This window comes from Lacerta agilis, chromosome 10 (assembly GCF_009819535.1).
Source record: "Lacerta agilis isolate rLacAgi1 chromosome 10, rLacAgi1.pri, whole genome shotgun sequence".
Lineage (NCBI taxonomy): Eukaryota > Metazoa > Chordata > Lepidosauria > Squamata > Lacertidae > Lacerta > Lacerta agilis.
The window spans coordinates 56,416,039-56,427,665 of NC_046321.1; positions in this window are offsets into that span (position 1 = coordinate 56,416,039).

The window sequence follows — 11,627 nt, forward strand, 5'->3', positions numbered from 1 at the left end:
TTAGGTGGGGCATGGCCAAAAAGGTTGGGAACCACTGATCTAGTCCAATCCCCTGCAGTGCAGGAATCCTTTGCCCAATGTGGGGCTTGAACCCACAGACCTGAGAATGTGAGTCTCAAGCTCTGCTGGCAGCTATCTCTCACCAGATGTCAGGGGAGCAGACTTGGGCCCCAAGTTATGGGTGCCCAGTGCGTGCCCCTGGCCTCGGAACCTGACTTCCGGTGGCACCAGAAGTCAGGTCCTGAGACCTCAGAAAGCATCTCTGAGGTCTCACAGGGTCCCAGACTCCTGGTGCTTCGCAAGGCACCCAAAGTTGTGTCAGGGGACCTGCGGTGTGGGTGCTAAGCACCCACAATTTTTTTGTAGGTGCTCAGACACCCAGGGACCCTGCCAGATGTGTAGTTGGTGCCCCTGCCAGGTGTGTTTCAAGCAAGAATCTTTCCTGCCACCTGCTACTTTATTCTTTTCAATGCAAGCATCAGGGACCAGACCTGCCACAATGTCATGTGCTCTGTTACTGAGCCCTAGACCATGACAGTGATGTTCAAACTGGCCATGGTGCATTCAAGCACCGTCCTTATTCTGTTGGTCCTCTGTGATACTCCTTCTTTGTAGGCAGGGCTATTACCTACTTTGCTTAGTCAAGTAAGCAGTGATGTCTCTCTCAGGAGTTTTGTTTCTCTCTCTCCACCTATTAGGAGTGAAGAGACTGCATGAGTCTTTCTACCCGCTCACATATAATTTGCCAGATGATGCAAGTTTTTCTGCCTGGTCCACATCCCACCCATAAAGAAGGAGGCTGGGGAACGTCGCCCCCAATAAGATAATTGCCTCCCCAGGGAACGTGCCCATGTTATCTTCATAAAGTAATGAGGGCAGTAAGTGTTGTGCTGGAAATATTGGTTTCTCCTGTCTGAAACACAGCATTTCAGGGGCAATTTTTGTTATTCAGAGAGGCCATGGCTCAGAAAAAGAATACAAGCCTTGGGAACAGAATGTCACCGCTTCAATCTCTAAAAATCTTCAGGTAATGGATTGTGTGAAGTAGGGCTAAGCAAGACCTATGTCTCAGAGCTTAGAGTCTAAGAAAGACCTATGTGTCAGACTTAAGAAAGACAAGGTTTACACAATCAAGGGTTTAACAGTTTGGCTCGATATAAGCTAGGCCCATATATAACCTTTAACAGATGTAGCAGCGTGGATAGAATCAGTTTTAATCCTTTTTTTTCATGGGTGAGTATTCCTTTGAACCTTGTCATAAGAACATAAGAAGAGTCTGCTGGATCAGGCCAATGGCCCATCTCGTCCTGCATCCTGTCCTCACAAGTGGCCAACCAGAAGCCTGTGGGAAACCCGTAAGCAGGATTCAAGCACAAGAGAACTCCCCTGTCCCGTGGTTTCCAGCGGCTGGTATTCAGAAACATTGATCATAGCCATCATGTCTAGTAGCCATTATCTTTGCTTTACAGCTCCCTTCCAAGGCATTTATTTTGTGCAGCTGATATCCAAGAGTTGTTAGGAGGCTTCTACAATTCCCAGAGTTCTCTGGGGAAAGGAACTGATTGTTAAACCGTCCCAACAATTGTAACTCCATGAGGGGAATAGCTTTCATCAGTCTTAACAAACTACAGTTCCTATGATTCTTTGGGGAAAGGTATGGTTCCTTAAAGGTGTGGTTCCTTAGGAAGAACTTCCTGACAGTGAGAGCTGTTCGGCTGTGGAATTTGCTACCAAGGAGTGTGGTGGAGTCTCCTTCTTTGGAGGTCTTTAAGCAGAGGCTTGACATCCATCTGTCAGGAATGCTTTGATGGTGTTTCCTGCTTGGCAGGGGGTTGGACTGGATGGCCCTTGTGGTCTCTTCCAACTCTATGATTCTATGATTCTATGAAAGTGGTATAATAAATGTATGGTACAGATGGAGCCTAGGTCTCATGGCATTTTAGCAGACAAGGGTAAGGTGTGCTGCAGACCACAAATATCCAGAAACACTGCAAGCCGAGATGCTTATTGTGGTACAACTGTCTTCCAAATATCTAATGGTTCACCCCACCCCAAAGTGCACAATAGGCAGATAAATATTTTCTGGGCTCGGTTAAAAAGACTGTCTGTGCTTGCTTGTACTTCTAAATCTTTAATGGGTGAGTTTTGGGAAGGGAAGAAAGTGTCCTGTTACCCAAGATGAAGTTATGGTCCTGTTCAACTACATACTAAGCTGTAGAGGAGATGAAGAAGAAAAAATATGCTCTGGGGGAAAATGCTGCAGAGAACAGCCGTGAAAGAGCTTAGTTTGAAAAGTACTTCTTTGCAAAAGTACCCTCCAACGTTTACTGGAAACACTGTCTTTCTGAGGCTTAGATAAGGCAGCAGCTTCTGAAAAGCCTGCAATTACACAGGTATACAATTAACTTCACCACAAAATGTGAACACTGTGCATTAGTGGACATCATTATTCCTGTAAAACATTACCACAAAGAAGAGCGGGTTTTATTGTGAATCTAATTTCCTTGCAGATAATTTATCAATAACCTTCCTTTTATATCCGCATGATTGATAGACTTCTCAACATGAAGAACGCTGGCAGGTTTGTGCTTTTTTATTATTTGAAAAAAATGCTAGCTATAGTAATATGATGGGTCTTTCTTTCTTCCTTAAAAAAAAATGCTCTGTTTTTAAAAAGTGACGCCAAAAACTATACCACACAAAAAATCTATTATCCTTAAAACATTATAAAAGAAAAATATATATGCATGCATACGTATTATTCAGCATTATTAACTTCACAACTGTATTAGTCATTCAAGCTTGGCCCAGGCGTAATGGAAGGCAAATTAAGCTACATCAATTGGTCTGGATAAAGACAACTAACAAAGCAACATGATTAGTCCAGTAGGCTCTTGGGAAACAAACTTTGGGTCTGAAACACTAATAAAAACTACATGCTTTTCTTTTCCTGAAAAGAAGCTCTGTAAAGGATGACAAATGAGGCCAAGGATAGAATTGGGGAGTGTGTCCCTGTTGAATCTCTTGAGCCTTTCATTGTCTTCTGATACTTGACTAAGCTATCCTCCTGAACTGCTGGACAGTGTTGCGAGGAGGTGGGACTGCTTTTCTCTTATCTATTGGTAGAATATAGAGGGCAGTATTCATGTATTTCTCAATGGAATTGTCCTCTGGGATTCCACAAATGTCCTCTGGGTCTATAAGTCTGATGCTTTCCAATATTTGCATCAGGAGTAGCTAACATGACACTCTCCAGACCTTCGATCAGAAGGTCAATGGTTCAAATCCCAGCAATGGAGTGAGCTCCCGTTGCTCTGTCCCAGCTCCTGCCAACCTAGCAGTTCGAAAGCACCCCAGTGCAAGTAGATAAACGGGTACCGCTGTGGCGGGAAGGTAAACAGTGTTTCAGTGTGCCCTGGTTTCCATCACAGTGTCCCATTGCGCCAGAAGCAGTTTAGCCAGATGACCCAGAAAGCTGTCTGTGGACAAACACTGGTTCCCTCGACCTGAAAGTGAGATAAGTGCCGTAATCCCATAGTCGTCTTTGACTGGACTTAACCATCTAGGTGTCCTTTACCTTTACCTTTTATAAATAATAATAATAATAGTCCAACAACACCTAGAGTGTACCACCTGTGGCTTGATGGGTGAAGAGATTGTGAAAAAGGACCAAAGATTGTTTATGTACGCAACAACACCAGCGAAGATACTTTTAGCCCCAAAGTGGAAATTACAGGAACTACCAACGATTGAGGAGTGGCTGACGAAGATGATGGAATATGCTGAACTTGCAAAACTGACTGGCAAGGTCAGAAACCAGGATGACTCAAGATTCCAAAGGGACTGGAGTAAATTTGTTGAATATATAAGAATAAATCGTGGAAGTCTAAAGACACTAGCGGGATTGGAATAACCCTATGACATAGTATAATAGATTTAATTAAGAAACTGTGCGATTAGAATGGACTAGAAAACCGGCTGACGTGAGGGAGGGAAGTCGTAACTCAGCAGAGCGAGGATATAAGTTGATTTGTATCTATGTTTTTATGTGTTTTTGTTTGAATCAATTACTTTAATTGGAAAATATAATAAAAATCATTTATATATAAAAAATAGAGGGTACCACCTGGCTACCCCTGAGCTATCAGAAGTTTTGTTTTGTTTTTTCAGTTCCTTTCCTAATGATTCCATGGACTTCACCTTCTTCACAGTCACCACACACTGGGATGCCATCTTCATTGAGCTATCTCCTAGGACCCCGATGTTTCAATTCTGGTCAGTCACCACCAGTCCAGATCCCATGAACATATATGTGAAATAAGACTTCCCACCCACCCACCCAATACGCACCACTTTACACTTGTTTAAATTGAATTGTATCTGTCATTTTTCTCAATTTGAAGAGGTCACTTTGGAACTCTTCACAATCTGTTTTAGTGATTGTGAGCAATTTAGTATCATCAGAAAACTTGGTGTCCGCACTGTTGTTGTTGTTGTTGTTCAGTCGTTCAGTCGTGTCCGACTCTTCGTGACCCCATGGACCAGAGCACGCCAGGCACGCCTATCCTTCACTGCCTCTCGCAGTTTGGCCAAACTCATGTTAGTAGCTTCAAGAACACTGTCCAACCATCTCATCTTCTGTCGTCCCCTTCTCCTTGTGCCCTCCATCTTTCCCAGCATCAGGGTCTTTTCCAGGGAGTCTTCTCTTCTCATAAGGTGGCCAAAGTACTGGAGCCTCAACTTCAGGATCTGTCCTTCTAGTGAGTACTCAGGACTGATTTCTTTGAGAATGGATAGGTTTGATCTTCTTGCAGTCCATGGGACTCTCAAGAGTCTCCTCCAGCACCATAATTCAAAAGCATCAATTCTACGGCGATCAGCCTTCTTATGGTCCAGCTCTCACTTCCGTACATTACTACTGGGAAAACCATAGCTTTAACTATACGGACCTTGTCGGCAAGGTGATGTCTTTGCTTTTTAAGATGCTGTCTAGGTTTGTCATTGCTTTTCTCCCAAGAAGCAGGCGTCTTCTGATTTCGTGACTGCTGTCACCATCTGCAGTGATCATGGAACCCAAGAAAGTGAAATCTCTCACTGCCTCCATTTCTTCCCCTTCTATTTGCCAGGAGGTGATGGGACCAGTGGCCATGATCTTAGTTTTTTTGATGTTGAGCTTCAGACCATATTTTGCGCTCTCCTCTTTCACCCTCATTAAAAGGTTCTTTAATTCTTCCTCACTTTCTGCCATTAAGGTAGTATCATCAGCATATCTGAGGTTGTTGATATTTTTTCCGGCAATCTTAATTCCGGTTGGGGATTCATCCAGTCCAGCCTTTCGCATGATGAATTCTGCATATAAGTTAAATAAGCAGGGAGACAATATACAGCCTTGTCGTACTCCTTTCCCAATTTTGAACCAATCAGTTGTTCCATATCCAGTTCTAACTGTAGCTTCTTGTCCCACATAGAGATTTCTCAGGAGGCAAATGAGGTGATCCGGCACTCCCATTTCTTTAAGAACTTGCCATAGTTTGCTGTGGTCAACACAGTCAAATGCTTTTGCATAATCAATGAAGCAGAAGTAGATGTTTTTCTGGAACTCTCTGGCTCTCTCCATAATCCAGCGCATGTTTGCAATTTGGTCTCTGGTTCCTCTGCCCCTTCGAAATCCAGCTTGCACTTCTGGGAGTTCTCGGTCCACATACTGCTTAAGCCTGCCTTGTAGAATTTTAAGCATAACCTTGCTAGCGTGTGAAATGAGCGCAATTGTGCGGTAGTTGGAGCATTCTTTGGCACTGCCCTTCTTTGGGATTGGGATGTAGACTGATCTTCTCCAATCCTCTGGCCACTGCTGAGTTTTCCAAACTTGCTGGCATATTGAGTGCAGCACCTTAACAGCATCCTCTTTTAAAATTTTAAATAGTTCAGCTGGAATATCATCACTTCCACTGGCCTTGTTGTTAGCGAGGCTTTCTAAGGCCCATTTGACTTCACTCTCCAGGATGTCTGGCTCAAGGTCAGCAACCACATTACCTGGGGTGTATGAGACCTCCATGTCTTTCTGGTATAATTCCTCTGTGTATTCTTGCCACCTCTTCTTGATGTCTTCTGCTTCTGTTAGGTCCTTTCCACTTTTGTCCTTTATTGTGGTAATCTTTGTACGAAATGTTCCTTTCATATCTCCAATTTTCTTGAATAAATCTCTGGTTTTTCCCATTCTGTTATTTTCCTCTATTTCTTTGCATTGCTCGTTTAGAAAGGCCCTCTTGTCTCTCCTTGCTATTCTTTGGAAATCTGCATTCAATTTCCTGTATCTTTCACGATCTCCTTCGCATTTTGCTTGTCTTCTCTCCCCCGCTATTTGTAAGGCCTCATTGGACAGCCACTTTGCTTTCTTGCATTTCTTTTTCATTGGGATGGTTTTCGTTGCTGTCTCCTGTATAATGTTACGAGCCTCCATCCACAGTTCTTCAGGTACTCTATCCACCAAATCTAAATCCTTGAACCTGTTCTTCACTTCCGCACTACTCACTCCTAACTCCATATCATTTATGAAGAAATTAAAAAGCACGTGCCCCAATACCTTTTTTTTGGGGGGGGGGACTCCTTCTCTTCTGTCCATTCCCCCCCCCTACTCTTTGCTTCATGTAACTTAACCAGTTTGTGATCCACAAGAGAATCACATAGAATGAATTTCTGCAATGATGAAGAACAAAATATTTGCCTAGTATTTTATTAAAAGCTCATTAAGCGTAGCTTTCAGCACTAAGAGGCCAGCTACCTTAACCTTCCTTTTTCTGCCCTGACTCCAGTGTTGCCTTCTTCCTCCTTCAGTACTGGCTGTCTGCTTTGAATCTGATCATTAAATGGCGGCAATTATTTTCCTCATTTAAATGAAGCACAGCTTCTTCGCGCTGCTTCCAGGCAGGCTGGCATGTTGACCTGCAATCCTGAAAAAGTTGTTTGTAGTAAACATTTATGAGGTGAGGGAACAGCTGTGTGTAGCAGAGCCAGCCTCAAGTCCCTCTCAAGCAGCCATGCCCATAAAAAGAGACCTCTATATGGATCTACACTATAAACGTGTCGTGCAGGATATTTATCAACCATCTGCACAGCCTCTGCTTGCATTCAGTTTGGCGAGAGGTGGAGGACAGGAGAGCCAAAACCATTCTGACAGGACCCTCCTTATTCTGAATTACTGTGGCCGTGATGCCGTTTCTTTCTGTATATATTTGAGTGGCTAGTCTATTCTCGGCCTTCTGAACAAGACGGTGACAAATAGTGGGTGCGATAGCATGATTTAAAATAAAGCCTGCGACCGAAAAAGTGGATTCTGTGGCCAAACACAAATATGAAAATATACGGAAGCTTTCCAGCCAGAATTCTAACATGGAATCAGTTAAGAGGAAGACACAGAGCCCAGGAAGTTAGCTGAATCATGAACTGAAACACGGATAAAATGTGAAGAGAAGTGACCCGCTTGAGGTTTTTTCTTTCAGATTTAACAAGGTTAAATAATGGGTGTGTAGCATAACAGGGGGAACTATTTTTAAAAATGGCAGGGGAGAGAACAATGGTTTGGACACCTCAAAGTCATTCCATTACCTGAAGAAGTGTCTCCACCCCAATCATTCAGCCCGGACACTGAGGTCCAGCTCCGAGGACCTTCTGGTGGTTCCCTCACTGTGAGAGTGAGGTTACAGGGAACCAGGCAGAGGGCCTTCTTGGTAGTGGTGCCCATCCTGTGGAACGCCCTCCCATCAGATGTCAAGGAAATAAATAACCATCTGACTTTTAGAAGACATCTGAAGGCAGCCCTGTTTAGGGAAGTTATTAATGTTTGATGTTTTATTGTATTTTTAATATTTTGTTGTAAGCTGCCCAGAGTGGCTGGGGAAACCCAGCCAGATGGGTGCAGTATAAATAAATAAATTATTATTATTATTATTATTATTATTATTATTATTATTATTATTCAATTAGTGCAAGGATTTCCACCTGTGCAACAGAACGTCTCCTCCCCTTCCCACATGCACACACCCCAAATTAGTTCCCAATGGTAGGGGGGGAATCCAGATCATATTGAGGAGAGGGCATGAGTGGTTTGTGGGAAGGAAAACGAAATGAAGTACTATTGCTCAGGGTGCAGAGGCTTGTGCTGACGGGATGACTTCATTGGATGCCACCCAATATTTTCATAATCCTCTAGGCTCCCACAGCATGCTTTTCATATCTATTCTGTCATACCTTTGAAGGTTTTTCAAAATGCTAACATTTCTTTGCACCGTTGGTTCTGGATCGGATTCATGCAATGAGCAGATAAGAAGAACAATAGGTAACTGAACAATGCAATATGATTAAGGGGACTGATCCACTTTGCATAAATGGCAAATGCATCTTGGGTGCTGAAATGATCCGGGATGACTCCACAGCTGAAAAGAGGCTCAGTGAAGATTTGGTGCGCATCAGAAATGAGAAGCACAGGACAAGCCCTAGCAGATAGCAGGGAGAAGATGGTTGCTTCAGGCAGAAAGATTTAGGAGGACAGATAAAGGCAGAGATTATTATCTGAATGGGGGAGCTTCAGGCAGCAAAATGTCTTGGACTGCTGCTATAGAAGCTTGATTTGGGGGGCAATCCACTGAATTTTAGGGTGGAGGGAGGGAATCACTTTTGGTATGAAACCAGAGAGGCATCATAGTTTAGTATGAAGACCTCCTCAATACTCCAAGGATTTGAAATTCATGTCTTAAGCCTACGTTTATTTTGATGAGATAAGTTCAATCTACTGTTGGGATCTTGATCAAAGTGAACTTGCAGGACTGTGCCTTCGATGAGCTTGTTTATACTGAATAGTGGTTGGTGTTTTGTGTTTATGACCAACAATTTAGCAACTGGTGTTTATTTAGCTCAATCTTTCAAGTGCAGGGGTTGGTGTAGACCTTTGCAGATTTATTTGCTTTACCTATGCATGGACTATAGAGCTTTTTGTTAAGGATGTGTGTGAGCAAGCTGCCTTTCTTCCTAACAAAAGCTTTTACTCTGACATTCTGTATATATATATATATATATTTGCCTTTGCCCTTTTCCATTATATCACTTCCAGATTCTATTATTTCCAAACTCTGCTCTAGTAAACATTGTGTTCATGTGCCTTGTCATGTGTATTTTTCTTCAGTGAGGGACAAGGTACTGGAATAGTTTGACATGTATGCATTTGTACAAAATTTGACAATACAGTAATCAAGATTCTACATGCATATCTTCGTGTCTCAATAATTAATTCCTATTTTCCTAATTTCCATTGGTTGAGATATGCAGACCATTTGGCAGAAGAACTTCAATGAGCACAAAGCCTGGTGCCTGAAGCTCTAAAGACTTCTACACTCACTCTGAAAGAAAAGAACCTCATAAACATGGAGAAATTCGAAGACGTTTCTTGCTACCATCACCACGCCTAGTTGACAAAGAAAAATCGCTTCCAATAAACCTTCAGATCCATACTTTATGGAGTTTTGCAGGCTGCTGCAGTTGCTCCTGTATTATGGCGTTCTAGCTTTGACCTAAATTTTTAAGACAAAATGCCCAGGCGAAAAATTCAGAGGAAAACTGCCTGCCCTGTTTTCACAGTAAGGGGACTGGTGGCGTGGTGAAGTAATGCTAGTACTAGGCATGGGGTATTTAAAATGCACTCAAACCAACAATGCATGTGTGCTAGATAGACACATGACAGGAGATGAAGTGCAGAGTCCTGTAAGTTTCCTAGAGAGGACTCTGAGAGACACTCCTACTGTGCCCTGTCAGCTGTCGGAGGGAAGGCATAGCCATAGAGAGCCAGTGTGGTGTAGTGGTTAAGAGCGGTAGACTCGTTATCTGGGGAACCGGGTTCGTGTCTCCACTCCTCCACATGCAGCTGCTGGGTGACCTTGGGCTAGTCACACTTCTTTGAAGTCTCTCAGCCCCACTCACTTCACAGAGTGTTTGTTGTGGGGGAGGAAGGGAAAGGAGAATGTTAGCCTCTTTGAGACTCCTTCGGGTAGTGAAAAGCGGGATATCAAATCCAAACTCTTCTTCTTCTTCTTCTTCATACATATAATCTCCACACCTGGCCAGGGCGCTTCCTCTTTGCTCTTTGCACTTTCACCTCATCCCAGCAATGTGAGAACATCTCCATTTTAAACTAGACCAGGGGTTCCCAACGTTTTGGGGGCCATGCCCCACCTAAGCATCTCTAAAATCCTGAACCTCCCCGCCCCTGTGACATATTAATTCTTATTATTCACAAAGTGAACTCCTATTCACGTGGAGGAAGCCTAAAAGACCATTAACTGTTAATAACTCATTCTTGAATTGCCCCCTTTAAAAATCAAACTGCCCCCCTGTGCCCCATGTTGGGTACCATGGAACTAGACTAAAATATGTCTTTGTAACTAGATTGCCATGTTAAGCATGCCTGAACAAAGCTGCTGTATCTGTGACTCTTCAACAAGTATTCTGAGTGAGTAAATGTATTTTATTTTTTTTACCTTTTACAAGATTGTCTGTGTAATTTTTGTTTTATGGTGGGGGGGGGGAGAGAAATAACAGGAGAATCCAGTCTGCCTTAAAGCATGCTGGATTACTTAAATTAAAAGGCTAAAACTAGCCTATCAAAGCTTCCCCTTTAAGCTGCAAAGGGATGCACTCTGCTGAACTCACAGACGTGAGGAAGGAAGGATAAAATCTAATAAATTTATCTTCTCCTGGCATGTCTACATATGCTAGAGACGCATATGTATTGTCTAAACCACTGAGCCTCTTGGTTTGCTCTGTCCCAGCTCCTGCCAACCTAGCAGTTTGAAAGCACGCCAGTGCAAATAGATAAATAGGTACCATTGCAGTGGGAAGGTAAGTGGCGTTTCTGTGCACTCTGGTTTCCATCACGGTGTCCTGTTGCACCAGATATGGTTTAGTCATGCTGGCCATATGACCCGGAAAGCTGTCTGTGGGCAAACGCCTTTGACTGGACTTTACCGTCCAGGGGTCCTTTACCTTTTACCTTTTACATATCCCTACACTAGGGTGCTATGGAGACATTCAGGATATCAGGTAGACAGCGAAGAGTATGCAGAGAGAGAGAGAAACAAACAAAGCTTGGGTGAAGCAACCCATGGCTTGTTTGCGCATCTGTGATTTGTTCAGCAAACCATGGTTAAAACAAACCATGGCTGAGTGCTATGTGTGAAGCTGATTCCCAAATGCTGTGCTTAGACAGAGTTATTAGTTATTAGTTGGGTGTTTAAACTGAGTGGAGCATTCAATAACATTTTCCCTTACTGCTAACAGTACAAACCCAGACTCTACTACTTTTTGCCAAATATGATGATCACCCTTATAATAAATTTGGAGTACTATGTGGTCCAGGAAGCACACATATTTTTAAAGATTACATTAAAGGTTCTTTATGTATACATGCACAGCTGAACAAGAAATGTTAATTCTATTCTTTATTCCCAATGCACATTATGAAACTAGTAGAAAAGTTGTAAATTATCCACTTGCCCACGTTTTAATGTGGAGTTATATAGATATATCACTGCGTCCAAACCATGAAAATGTTCAAATGACTAAAAAGGTATTGATCTAAA